The sequence below is a fragment of the Gopherus flavomarginatus genome, chromosome 1 (genome assembly GCF_025201925.1).
Source record: "Gopherus flavomarginatus isolate rGopFla2 chromosome 1, rGopFla2.mat.asm, whole genome shotgun sequence".
In the NCBI taxonomy this organism is placed as follows: Eukaryota; Metazoa; Chordata; order Testudines; family Testudinidae; genus Gopherus; species Gopherus flavomarginatus.
In genome coordinates this window covers 38,914,393-38,928,733 of record NC_066617.1, presented here as the reverse complement: position 1 = coordinate 38,928,733, position 14,341 = coordinate 38,914,393, and the positions used below count along the sequence as shown (strand labels likewise).

The 14,341-nt window shown below is 40.6% G+C and overlaps 1 protein-coding gene across 6 annotated transcripts in view; it reads right to left on the bottom strand.

The window, feature by feature from the left end:
* Positions 1-14,341, bottom strand: part of ZBED4 (zinc finger BED-type containing 4) — a 41,960-nt gene that overhangs the window by 18,373 nt on the left and 9,246 nt on the right. The window lies entirely within an intron of this gene.

The following is a 14,341-nucleotide window of genomic DNA, read 5'->3' as shown; positions in this document are numbered from 1 at the left end:
GGGGGCTTTCACTCACTCTCGAGCACACAGGTGGAAATGCTAGTTATTTTAGCTTTGAGTTTTGCACTTAGGGATTTTAGTTTTGCTTTGTTTCACATTTCAGTGATTGAATTCAATCTCCAAATTTGTTATAATTCTTCAGGGAACAAATGAATGTTCCATATAATATGTTTAGAAACATTTATTAAGTTTTGATGAGGAAATACTTATCCTGTGAAATGCATCCAGCTTTCTGGAACCTTTGGGTTCCTCTAGCTAAACAACCAGAGTCCTCACAAACTCAAAAATTCCCTCCATCACTCCCCTCATCTTGGATGCAAGTCGCTTTTGATTTTTTTTTTAATTAAATGCAGTAACTGTTTATTCAAGATAATTGAACAACATCACAGAAACCAATGAAGCTGCTTGGCTCTGTCAGCAACTTCCTTCTCTGACACAAGAGGAGACAGCTGCTTTTCTAGCAGAACTGCAGGCTTCCATATTGACACCTTGGATTTCGATTCTATCGCCCTGCCCCTTCTTACTAATAAGGGCGAAGAGGGTCACAGAAGCAGAAGCTGAAGTTGTAATGGGCCACAGCTTGAAGTTCTGCTACGAAGGCAGCTGTTCCCTCTGACTTAAATGCCTGTGGTTCATCAGAGCACTTCTGGTCTGACATCTGAGAAAGCGTGTCAGTCTGGGACTCAGGTGCTGGGTTTACTAAACATGGTTAAAGGGAGGGAAGAACAGAGGTTGGCAGCAAGGCTGGAGAGCAGAGCTCCTGGCTGACTCCTAGTAAATGTCACTGATTAAATGGATCTGCATTAAATGCTAGAGAAGGATCAGTGACAAAACCTGACACTTAACACTACAAAATGCACTCTTGTCTGTGCAAGTAACATTTTTAGGGGCTAAAATTCACTCAGTGTGGGGAAGGCACACAACAAAATGCACGGATTTTAGGCAGGCTTGGACATATGTTTGTAAAAATGTCCTTGCTAACTCTCCCTGCCTGTGTTTCACATATACAGGTGTCTTCTCTGTAGACTCTGCAATGTGGTGGATAAAAAGATTATCCGGACACAAGGCAGGGTAACAAATCTGCATGGCACATGTAGGGACACAGGAAAAGGTTTGTGATACCAAGAAGCTCTGACAGAGCTGTCAACTCTCCCAGTAAACTTTATTTTTGGCCTCTGTTGTAGGCAATCTTGGGAGGCCACTAAAAGCCACAGCCTTTGTAGGACTTTCAGACCTGGAGGAAAACACCTTTTTGTTTGGTTAGCTTCAGTATTTTCCTATCTTCTAGGGAAGAACAGTCTATCCTAGCTGCTGCAAGAGGTAGAGCTCCCTCCTGGGAAAAACAGGAAGAGTCAACCTCATTTTCACATGTAGGAAGGGGGCAGCAGAAAGAGTACAGCAGCTCTGCTCCCTCCTCTCCTGTGAAAAGTTTCCAAGAAGGAAAAGAAAACGACCCTCGCTGATCACCAGACTTGGAAGGTGGAACCCTCTTGATGCTGCAGAAGGGCCAGATGTGGGCTATGTGTGGGGCAGAAGAGAATTAAGAAAATTAACTGGCATTGCTGGTTTTGGAGAGATGATAGAAGCCCTGCACAAAATATCAGGCAGCATTTAATACAGATTTGTGTAATGTAATCTCATTTGGGACTTTGAGCGAGAGCTTCTGCAGCTGGAGCCAAAAGTCACCTTACTCGCTAAAAACTTGTGAAAGCTGGTAACATGATCTCTCCCTCTCACACACACATACACACAGAGGAGTGGGCAAGGAGTCCTCAAAGAGGAAATCAAAGAAAATGGGGGATGGGAGGAGCACAGAGAGGAGGAAAGAAAATATTTGACAGATGGTGAATGTATGCGAATTAGTTAATACATATCCCTTAACTATGCACATGTGCATAAACACAGGAATTTTGGGCCTACAGACTAGTTCCCAATTTGAGAAACTTTAAACAGCCTTTTTTCAGGAATTATTTAACTCATCTTCTAATAATCAGATCCCTTTAAGGTGACAGGATGAGCATCCAAAAATTGGAGCATCCAAAACCATTAGTCAATCACTTCTGAAGTTCTGCCATTGAGCATTTAAGTGGTTTATCATCCCTATATATATGATTCTTCCCCCTATTCAATTCTACATAGGATTTCAATCAGTTCAACTTTTTTTAAAATGTACAGTGGCATACAATGAAGTCTAAACCTGTTTATAACCACGCTACAGGATTTATGCACGCTTGCACACTGGGCACAGAAACTCTACTCTATCTTAAGAGCTACTTCTAGAAGTACAGGATATTTAAGGAAAAGGTTTTTGGTTTGTGTAAGGGACATGCATAAAACAGATACCCCACAATACATATTTAATGCAGTCAGTAAGTCCCTCAGCCCGCGCCGCTTCCAGCAGCTGCCATTGGCCTGGAGCAGCGAACCACAGCCAGTGGGAGCAGTGATCAGCAGGACCTGTGGACAGGGCAGCTATCAAACCGGCCCAGCTTGCCAGGGGCTTTCCCTATACAAGCAGCGACCCCAGTTTGAGAAACACTGATTTATAACAATGTGTGTTTTTAAAGGTGCTTGAGTTATAAAACTAGTAAGTATATAAAAGTAGCATCATATATGGTTGCTTTAAGGCAGTGGTTCTCAATCAGGGATATACATACCCTGGGAGTACACAGAGATCTTCCGGGAGGAGGGGTATATCAACTCTTCTAGATATTTGCTTAGTTTTTACAAGCAAGCAGTAAAATTCAGATAGAAATAAGAAAATATTGTTCAATACTTCGGGAAAAATTAAACAATTTGTAAATATGACAGGGAATAAAGCCAGTTAAAGAAAAGGGAGCAGACATTAAACATGTCCGTTTTCCATGGAAAATTAATAGGAAAACTGGAAATGCTGTCAAATTTACTAGTTTGTCCAGAGATTTAGAAAACATGGAAAAACTCAGTGTCCAGTGGAGATACTAGACCTCACTGGTGTTCTCCAATTCTAACCAAGAAACTCAGGGCTCTGAGTGGCTTACATTCTCAACTGATGTAATATTCCATAATTTATTTTAAAGTCTGAAATATGACTTAGCACACGCTTCTATAGTTCTTTACATTTTCCAACTGTTGTACAAACATTAAGTAAAATTTAGGAAATTAAATAGGATTACAGATTTGTAGGACTAGGATTAGGACTAGTGTGCTAGATTTTGGTAACGAGGAAAGAGTATCTGGCAAATTAGATATTAGTAAGAAACAGACAAACTTAACAGATATGTTTTAAAAGAACTAACATATAACTGTTTATTTTTTAAATTAATGAACTTATTTGAAGAAAATATAGAACAAGAATAAGTTTATGAAAGGAGATGACAACCTAGGAAATTATTGTTCTAATGTTTACATGGTACTGAAGTGAAACAGATCAATATTAAAACAACAAGAGTATTAATATGCAACCATTAAGAACAACATGGTGAACGATAAGCAACACAGGTTGATAAAAAGACAATTATGCCAGATAAACCTGTTAGCCGCCCTTTGAGAAAATTACATGTTCACTAAACAAAGACTGGGAATGCAGTGGAATTAATTTATCTAGAGACTTTATACCAAAAGATTTTAATCCAGCCCCACCTGGAAAGGAAAATACTAAAGTTGGAAAGTTACCATAAGATTATATTAAAAGATAGTGACTGGGGCTCCATTCCTGAAATCAGAACTATGTAGGCAGAGATTTACACACTCAGAGTCTTACTGAAGTTGACAGGGCTCTGCATAGGCACAGATATCCGCAAGAGTGGATCAATTTGCAGGATTAGTACTTTAGTTCCCAAAAGTTAGTCCTGAGACCTAAGCGAATAGATCCTATGCTAAGCCTCACAGCATGGACTTGGGGGGGGAGGGGCGCAAGAGTTGGGAAGCGGCTAAAGAGGGTTTAAGTATCAGAGAGGTAGTTGTGTTAATCTGTATCCACAAAAAGAAGAGGAGTCTGCTGGCACCTTAAAGACTAACGGCCCGTAAAGAGGGTCTGTGACTAAATTAATCCTCCAGGAGAGGAGTAAAGTACATACTGATACATTCTGTAAATTATATCAAGGTAGGAGTGGCACCTTTGCTTGGCGGGAGGAAGAAGTGACCATGTGGCCGGTGTGAACCCGATCTAAGATGGCTAAGAGTGAATAAGAATAGCCCAGGGCCCCACTAGGCAGGCATTGCGCTTTGCAGAGCTCTGATTGCTGTGTCCAGCTTTGTAACCCATGCTGGGGTGTGGGCTTAACGAGTAATGAGGAACTCCCTGCCCAGCGCACTGCATCTAGGTGTAAATGTGTATAACATGCAATCTGAGATGGAAAGTGTGTGCTCAACAAGACACACCCCCCGCTCCCATTTGTATGCGCACAAGCTGAGATAGAAAGTGCATTCTGGACTCTCATGCACGAACATACAATTTACAAACGAGACTCTAGACATCAGGTCTAAATAACTGTTTTGAGGTGGACACTTGATTTTAGAGGAAAGAACATCCATGGCTAACATCAGCAATAATCTGGACACCATCTCCACTCCTCCCTCCTTTGAGGGTCCCCAGTCCTGCTGTTGGTATTCAGACAAAACTGCCCTTGGTTTTGAGAGAGACGTGTCTGTAGAGTCTGCAGAATTTGACTGTCATCTATTCCCATTCAGTTTTTAATATTAATTTTACATTTTTTAACAAAATCTTGAAAATATTTCATTATTTACATGTTTTGGATCTTTATGACTTTTTTTAAAATGCATCCGACAAAGTGGGTATTCACCCACGAAAGCTCATGCTCCAATACATCTGTTAGTCTATAAGGTGCCACAGGACTCTTTGCTGCTTTTACAGATCCAGACTAACACGGCTACCCCTCTGATACTTTTTAAGGGAGCACATTGTAATAGACTAGCGAACTTCCTTGTTGCTCACCAGTTCCATTATAATAGATGTTCGCTATTTTGAAAAACAAACATAGTGTGCATGTGCAACAGATGACCAAAACTGTGAAAATATTAAAGGTATGCAAGTTAAATTATGAAAGGGTCGTGTTTTAAAGGTTTTTTTTTTAAAGTTAGGAATGTGCATATCCTGCTGGATTATGATGCACCTGGAAAGATGCACTGAGATTGGAGGGAAGATAGCTCAGTGGTTTCAGCATTGGCCTGCTAAACCCAGGGTTGTGAGCTCAATCCTTGAGGGGGCCACTTAGGGATCTGGGGCAAAAATCAGTACTTGGTCCTGCTAGTGAAGTGCTAATGACCTTTCAAAGTCCCTTCCAGTTCTTTGAGATAGGTATATCTCCAATTAGATCACTGCACGTGTCATCAAGCAAACAGTTCTGTTGGTTTCTTTCTTGGGCTTGTCTTGCAGCAGGAGGCTTCTGGGTACACATCTGACTGTTGATTTGTTTCCTTATTTCCTAATGCAAGTATCATAGTTTTGAGAATGCTTGCTGAAGATCTTGTAGGTGTTGGTCTCTGTCTGAGGGGTTGGAGTAATGCAGTTGTAGCCAACTACAAAAGAAGTTTCTCCTCCCTTGGTATTCACACCTCAACTGCTAGAATAGGGCCTTATCATCCCTGATTGAACTAACCATGTTATCTCCAAACTGATTCTTGCCTGCACATATATACACCTGCCTCTGGAAATTTCCACTACATACATCCGACAAAGTGGGTATTCACCCATGAAAGCTCATGCTCCAATACATCTGTTAGTCTATAAGGTGCCACAGGACTCTTTGCCGCTTTTTCAAATTTGATTCACTTAACGGTGACAAACTGGAACAACAGGGGAACAATCCTGTGATTAAGCAATGGGCCAAGACTCCAAATATCTGAATTAAATTCCCAGTGCTGCCACATGATCTTGTGGATGTTAGTGTCTCTGCACCTCAATTCCTCATACTTAAAACAGAGATAATATGTTTCTCTCACACTCGTCTATTCAGATTATGTAAACTGTTTAGGGCAAGGATGCCTTGCAATAAGTTTCTACAGTGCCTAACACAACAAGGTCCTGGTTTTGGTGTGGGTCTCTAGGCACTACTGAAATACTTATTGGAATAAAAAAAGATATGTTTCGTTATTTAAAAATTATTCTAGATTTGGGACCTGAAGGGAAAGAACTTATTTTAGGAGGGACTAGGATAGTGGAAATTCTAATCTCTACATCAGGTACACAGAAAATCACTACTAGCTGTTTGAATTGCAACAGAGAAGAAAAAGAGCATCCATTTCTGCCCTCAAAGAGCCGAAAATCAATATCAATGAACTTACACTGGTAAAAAACCTATATAAGTGAGCAGAAACAGGCCCAGAATGTTGTGCAGTGTCTCTACCAGGATAGGGGAAAGAATGTTGGACTCAGATTGTACGTGGAGATTCTGTGACAGTTGGACACAGGCTGTTGGGAAAGGCAAGGCAGCATCTGAAGTGCAGTGATAGCAGCTGATCCCCCACCCCACCCCCCAGCTCCTTCCCTGGGAAGGCAGGAAACCAGAACAGGCAGGAACAAGAGTACAGTACAGACCAAGGTAAAGCACGAGGAGGAAAGTGAAAATGAACTATGGAAAATGAAACAACATAAGAAACCCACAGACCTAGGCAGACAGAGCAGAGTGGAAGGACTGAGGAACCCAGCTACAAAGGTATGTGAGCTCCTAACTGTTCTCTGACTTTCTGTGGAGACAATTCATCTCTCCCCGCATAACTAAAATATCTAAGTGCCTGGTCCAAGACTGAGATCAAGTCAATAATTCATTCTGGTCAGGGGTAACAGGTGTGAAGATGTGAGTATGCAGCCACAACTATCACCATCTGGGTTATTTAGCCCTAGTAACAAATGCAGGGGGTTGATTTTTTCAGCTGTATCTTCAGCTATAGAAACTATACCATAATGTGAAAATTAGCAATACAATTACTTACAGTATAAATCACAAAATAATTTTACTGTGTGTAAACAGGAACCATTTTGTTTATATTAAAAATTAGAGTAGGTCTGTTGATTTCAAGTTACATTTTTGTTCTTTAACAATCTCTTGGGTATCCAGCCTCCCTCTACCTGCCCCTATCACAAAAAATAATGTAGTAAGATTACACCAATAGAAAGCTCAGAAATGACTGTTTCAGTTAAAAGGACACAGTCAAGCTGAAATATACCCAGCCTTACAAAATACATCAAAAGTGGATTCAAGTCAACATGACCCAACTCCAACTTCCCCAGGCTAATTTGTGATTTTACAAACTGCCTTCTCCCTTCTTAACCTTGCTGCTTCAGCCTTCATCGGGTCCATAGAGGCCACTGCCAGATGCTCTTTCCCTGTACCCTTTCCAAGGGCATAATGAAGCAACTCTCCACCCCCAGGATCCCAGCGCTTCTCGCTCACATAGGTATTAAGCCCCTCACACAGGCACACCCTAACACCTGATGCTTCCTGGTTCTGCCCAAGCATTCTGGGTTAAAATCTGGAATCAGCAGTAACTCTGCTACCATATTACTTTTAATACATTTCCTGAAACGTGAAAAAGAGCCCACCTCAGAACACAGAGAAGATGTGCTAGTGTACAAGAAGTGAAACGGACCAGCAATTAATGAAAAGACTATACAAATCACTGTCAAGAACTAAAGGGAAAAATTCACGACCAAAATAAATTTCAGATACAAGTATGATTCCTATGTTGAAGAAGTCCCTTTACAAACTTTACTCAAAGACATTTTGTAATTTAAACATGTAATTTAAAATAAAAGCATTCTAAGGAATGTGGTCCTATTTTAATTTTAAAGAACTGATCAAGTCCTTATCTGCATAATAAGAGAGCCTGTTTACTCAAACTAGCCCTCCACTCACCATGCAGCATCTTCAAAAATGGAGATTTTATTCCTCAAATATTACACATGTTCTAGCTATGTGTATGAAACTAAGAAGAGAAACAATAGATTATATTGTGCCCACATGGGCAGTATGTTTGGCGAAAGTTTAGCTCTAAAGCCCATATTAAGGCATCTGATTCTCAAAACTGCAAAGCATCCAAAGTTCCCAAATACCTCCATGATGGCTGTTGGTTGCTCAGCATTATTGAAATTCAAGAGGGTGCCTAAATAATGACTAAGAAGCCAAACTTTAGGCTATTTTGGAAAACGCTGGCATTCATTCTGTGTTTTTCATAAGTCACTTGAAAATTACTAGACATTTATATTCCTGTAGCACCTACATGCCTCAACCAAGCTGCAGCTCCATTGTGCTAGGCACCAGACAAATATAAACAATCCCTACCCCAAGGATTGCAGTCTAAAAGTAGTTCTTGCTTTGCATGTTTTGAGGGTAAGCACTATTCATTTTGCAAGTTCTAATCCAGCAGTACAGTTCATTTTAGCCTGAGACAACACCCTAATAGAAAAATCATTAAATATATATTAACTTTAAGTTACAGTTGCTCTGCTAAATTTAAGTACATAAATAAAAAGAAACTTTACAATTCCAAAAATCTAATGGACCCAAAAAAGAAAGTTACTACAAGCGTACACAATATCGAGTGTTAACACGGATTAAAATTTGTCATTTGTGAAAGTAATATTTTAATAATTTGTTGGAGTTTTGTGTAATAACTATGGGTAAGATTTTCAGAAATTCTCAAGGCTGGCCTAATTCTGCTTCCACTGAATTCAATGGGAGATTGCCTAAATAATCAAATGATCAAATGTCTCTGAGCCAAACAAGTTTTCCATGTCAGGTTATACAATTTTATTAACATTAGACAACGTGACTATGAAAAGTCATTTGTTGAATAGTAGGGTTTCTTTTTCAACAGAAAAACTGCTATTTAGGTTTCATTTGTTCATAGGATTTTTTTTAGCACTGGACATCAAAGCTGCTGTTAAAGTCTAGTGCTATAAAGCTCTTGCGGGATGAGGGGGATCAGCAACAAAAGGACTGGAATAGGAGAACAATATGGTGGAGAATGAAAAGGTGAGAGTGATAGCAAGGTAAAAAGGGATCAGAGATATCAGGGAAAGAGAAAAACAGATGAGACAAAAAAAAGAATTTAAGACAAGAAACACATTTAGTCCACTACAAACTGCATTTTGTTGGTTGAAAATACTAGGTCAGTTTTTAGAAAAGCCACCTGAGATTCAGAGCACAGCTCCTTTCTGATCTTGTTTCTCCCCCACCATCCCTTCAGATAGCATAACACTGCACCTCAGACAACCCTTCCCCCAAACAGAACCACTCATTAGCCACGTTGCAGAGCCCTGCTCTTTCCCTACCTCATGACACCCAGTCTGCTCTGCTCCCCTACTATACCTGTGCCATGGAAAGACCTAAACGTGTCAGTGATCTGGTATCCACACTGGACATAGAGAGTGCAGCTGAGAAATGAAGCAGCATGGTGGGAGACACACATCTCCCTTAACCCTGCTCCAATCTATATCTATATCTAGGGAAAAGAACATATTCAAAATTTTTCAGTGTAAGAATAATCGTTTTTCTGAAACAAGGAATAAAATGACAAGTGATTCAAGATAGTATTGCTGGAGGCATAAGGTGAGGGGGAGAGACTGGCTGGGCAGCTGGTGGATCTGGATGTTGTATCTAGTCAGTTTCACTGTTTCTCTTCCTGAAAATATCCTTATAAATATTAACAGAGTAGTAGAAAAACACAAATTTTAAAGGATTTTTTAAAATTTAGAATACATCATTTAAAGGATGCTCTAGCCAAAACTGGATTTTAAGTTACTCGATTTTTTAAAATTCAAGTTGAAAGATCAGCTATGAAACTGCTAAGATACTTTCATTATGTGTCAGGTTTTTTTCATACTAATGAGAATCAGCTCCCAGGAAGATCTGTTTTAATCCCCAAGGGCCACCCAGAACCTTTGATTTCTACACATAATTCCCACTGACATCAATATGAGCTGGATTTTGATGGACTGAATACAATGAAGTATCTTTAGATAGATTTATTTACAGCTTGTGGAGATTTTTCATTATTTTATTACAGTAGTACCTCAGAGTTACGAACACCAGAGTTACAGACTGACCAGTCAACCACACACCTCATTTGGAACCGATAATACACAATCAGGCAGCAGCAGAGACCCAAAAAAGGGTAAATACAGTACAGTACTGTGTTAAATGTAAACCACTAAAAATAAAGGGACAGTTTAAAAAAAAAAGATTTGACAACATAAAGAAACATTTCATTTAAATTAAGATGGCTAAAAGCAGCATTTTTCTTCAGCATTGAAAATTTTCAAAGCTGTATTAAGTCAATGTTCAGTTGTAAACTTTTGAAAGAACAACTATAATGTCTTGTTCAGAGTTACAAACAACCTCTCTTCCTAAGGTGTTCATAACTCTGAGGTTCTACTGTATGTTACATTTCTAGAGACACAAGGTACTATATTTACACAAAGCCTTTGTTTGCTGGAACTGAAAGCCTGCTTGTGCATATGGAGGTGAATTAATAAAATAGATACATGTATTGAGACAGAGGGTCCCTTAAAAAGCAGTATTTATATTCTATGAGGCAATGAGTACTAAATCAAAATCTTCCATATTAATTTTGCTGCTAAGTTTGACTATTATTTTACAGTTAGCCCTGTTAAGAGTTCTGAATAGTTTTATTTTATATATAAAATAAAACACTCTCTCTCTCTCTCTCTCTCTCTCTCTCTCTATATATATATAAAAAAATAAACTATCAAAAGTTAACATAAATTACAAATGATTTTTCAAACAAACCTCTAGTTCAGGGGTAGGCAACCTATGGCACAGGTGCCAAAGGCGGCACACAACCTGATTTTCAGCGGCACTCACACCGCCCAGGTCCTGACCACCAAACCGGGGGCTCTGCATTTTAATTTAATTTTAAATGAAGCTTCTTAAACATTTTTAAGCCTTATTTACTTTACATACAACAATAGTTTAGTTATATATTATAGACAGAGAAAAAGAGACCTTCTAAAAACATTAAAATGTTTACTGGCACGCGAAACCTTAAATTTGAGTGAATAAATGAAGACTCGGCACACCACTTCTGAAAGGTTGCCGACCCCTGTGTAGTACATCTCTATTCTAGGCTTTCCTCAGAATTCAAATATTTCCAAACCCCTTGGTTTTTTCTGTTAACAGGGTTTAACAGAGCTGGTCTTTTCCTGGGTTCACTCCTAATATGTTTCTCCGATTCTCTTCTGCTGCAACTAACAATGGACCATGACAAACGTGCTAGCTTGGAAACTTTCTATAAGTCTTTAAAAAAAAAAAACAAAAACAAAAAAACAATCTTTGGAAATGTTTTACCTTGCCTATCATGGGAACTGTGACCAGATCATCCAATGAAGTTTAAACTTGAGGACCCAAAATAATATACGATGTTCCTAAATAAACTGTACATGCACTACAGGCACCCGAACCTTCCACTGTGCCATAAGGCCTATACACCATTTTAGAACAGTAAGATTCCTCTCTAACTTCAGTAACGAGCCCACTCGTAGACCCCACTATGATAGTTTTACAGGAGGCTTTTTCTGCCCACTTGTCAGCAGTCAGCCAGCTCTTCAGTATACAGTTACTCTAGACTCCATGCCAGGAGTCGCTGATCCTAGTCTCAGTTGCATGCACATTTTGCTCGCCTTCTGCTGCTTAGGCAAGACTGCAGCAGAAAGAAGTAGTTGTTACCAAGAGGGCCAGCAAGGGAAAAGGTGGTGGTTCCCACCATGGCAGCATTTGGCACAAGAAGGAATTCTGACACAGACCCTTGTCTCTTCCCTATCACAGCAAGGCCCCAGTCTCCTCCTCCCCAAGGAACTGGTCATAAAAGATAACTGTCCTGTTGATGCAGGCATGGGTAAGTAAAATTTTGCTCAAAAAGGTGAAACTGAAATAGGAGAGGAATTTAATTTATGTGGAAAAAATAATTTTAATATTTTGCATACTCAAAGTGCTTCACAAACTTTAATCCACACAACACTCCCTGTAACATAGATAAGTATTATCAAAGTGTCATCTGTGGCTCAGTGGTTAAGGTTGCATCGAGGGTGGTTTGTGTGTGTTTGGTTTTTTAAATTCAAAGTAGTTTAAAAGGCTTCAGAGTTTGAAAATTATACCATTTATTCTTTATATCACTTACAGGTCTAATTTCCTAGAAAAGTGGAGTAAATCCTTTTAATAAATCTAATGTTTTTGGGGTGTGAGGAAGAGGAACTGAACAAAATAAATGGAACAAAGGAGAGGAGCAGAGACAAAAGAGGAAAGGCACTTTGTTCCCTCCCTCTGCCCTCCAACCCCAGCAGCAAAGACACTCCTGAAGCTGTGGCTAACATAAAATGTAGCTCCTTGAAAGCTGCCCTTTTATCCCTACTTCCTCAGTGCATGTACAGGGTATCAGCCCACCTGCCAAACTTTTTCTTCTACTTTCTACTTAACTGTGAAAACACATGCAACAGCCACTAGCATATTCTCTTTCCCTCCTCCTTGGATTGTCTGTAGCCTTCTAAGGAGTGGAGGAATATGGGGGGAGACAAACAAAAATAATAAAGATAGAAAGCAAAAAGAAAAAGGCATCAGAAAAAATGTAGATAACTGTATCTATACCAGGGATAGGCAACCTTTGGCACGTGGCCATGCCAAGGTAAGCATCCTGGCGGGCCACGCCAGTATGTTTACCTGCTGCATCTGCAGGTTCGGCCGATTGTGGCTCCCACTGGCTGTGGTTCGCTGTCCCAGGCCAATGGGGGCTGCAGAAAGCAGCGCGGGCTGAGGGATGTGCTGGCCGCTGCTTCCCGCTGCCCCCATTGGCCTGGAGCGGCAAACTGCAGCCAGTGGAAGCCATGATCGGCTGAACCTGCGGACGCGGCAGGTAAATAAACTGGCCTGCCCTGCCAGGATGCTTACTCCGGCGCGCTGCGTGCCAAAGGTTGCTGATCCCTGATCTATACCAATGCATGATGGGCAAGACCAGAGAGTATGCTAATCCCCTAATTAATCACCAGAAGGGCTCCAACAAGATTAGGAGAGCCATTAGTTTTGGTGGTGTTTTAAAAATTAGAAGTGACATTTAAAAATTTCAGGGCGCGCATCCAATATCGCTAGATCCCTCTAACTTGCAACCAGACTAGCTTTAACAATTCATACTAAACAGATATACAAACAAAATCTAGCGAATAAGCTAGATGTTTTAATTTTTTTTTTTAGTTGTTTCTATTTAGACTAACGGCTAATGAATAAAACATCTCTAACATTTTACACCAGAACTATGAGATTTCAAACTTTAGACATCAGCCCTTTTGAGAAGCAGAAAAGAATATACTTGCTAGCAAAACTAAAAGGTCTGCAGAGCAGGATCTCTGCTCCTATGAAACTTGCAGTTCCATACCGCAGGCAACCTGCCAAGTAGCACATCATTTCAGTTGCACAGGAGTTAAGTCTCACTGACAAACCCAACCCTGATGGTATGTCTACATACCAGTTTAACATTCATGGCTGGCCCAGGTCAGCTGACTTGGGCTCACGGGGCATGGCCTGCTGGGCTGTAAAACTGCTGTGCAGATGTTTCGACTCCAGGTCCCACAGTAATTTCCCCACAGCCTAAGCCCTGAGAGCCCAAGACAGCTGACCTGGGCCGCAGCCATGACCATGGGTCTTTTATTCCTCAGTAGACATACCTTTAGGGTACGTCTACATTGCAAAGTAAGTACAGGGTTAGCAGAACTTCAGTTAGCAGACCCTGGGTGTGTTAACCCTAGGGCTTAAGAGTCTACACTCATTTGTAACCCCAGGCTAGGAACTGCTGAAACCTGAGTCCCAACCTGGTACTCCAGCATCTACACTGTATTATGTGAGCCCAAGTCCAACCATGCATATCCCAGACTTTCTAGCACCCCTCCATAATGCAGCTGGCTCTAGCCCTTTGTTCATAGTGCTGTAGTGAAAAACCTGACCGACCCCAAACTTGACTGTCCAGAGGACAAAATACATTGGCCTGTGTGATTCTTTTGATGGACTCCTGGAACATGAGTCCAGTGGAGTTCCATCTACACTGCAAAGCAATATTGAACCCTGAGTCCCAGCTTGACTCAAGTTAGAACTCCTAAACCCTGTGGGGTCCTGGGACCTTAAATATGGGCCCTGGGATAGCATAATGTATGTGTAGATGTAAGGAGGGTTAGGGCCTGAGCCTAAATTCAACCCCTGAGCTTACACTGCAGTGTAGATATATCCTAAATTACTCCCATGCTGCTCTTGTGCACACTGGGAGCAGCGTCACTCTATGCAATCCCATGCACCAGCACACAATTACCTGTGCACAATATGCTTTGTGCTGAGGTCTACTT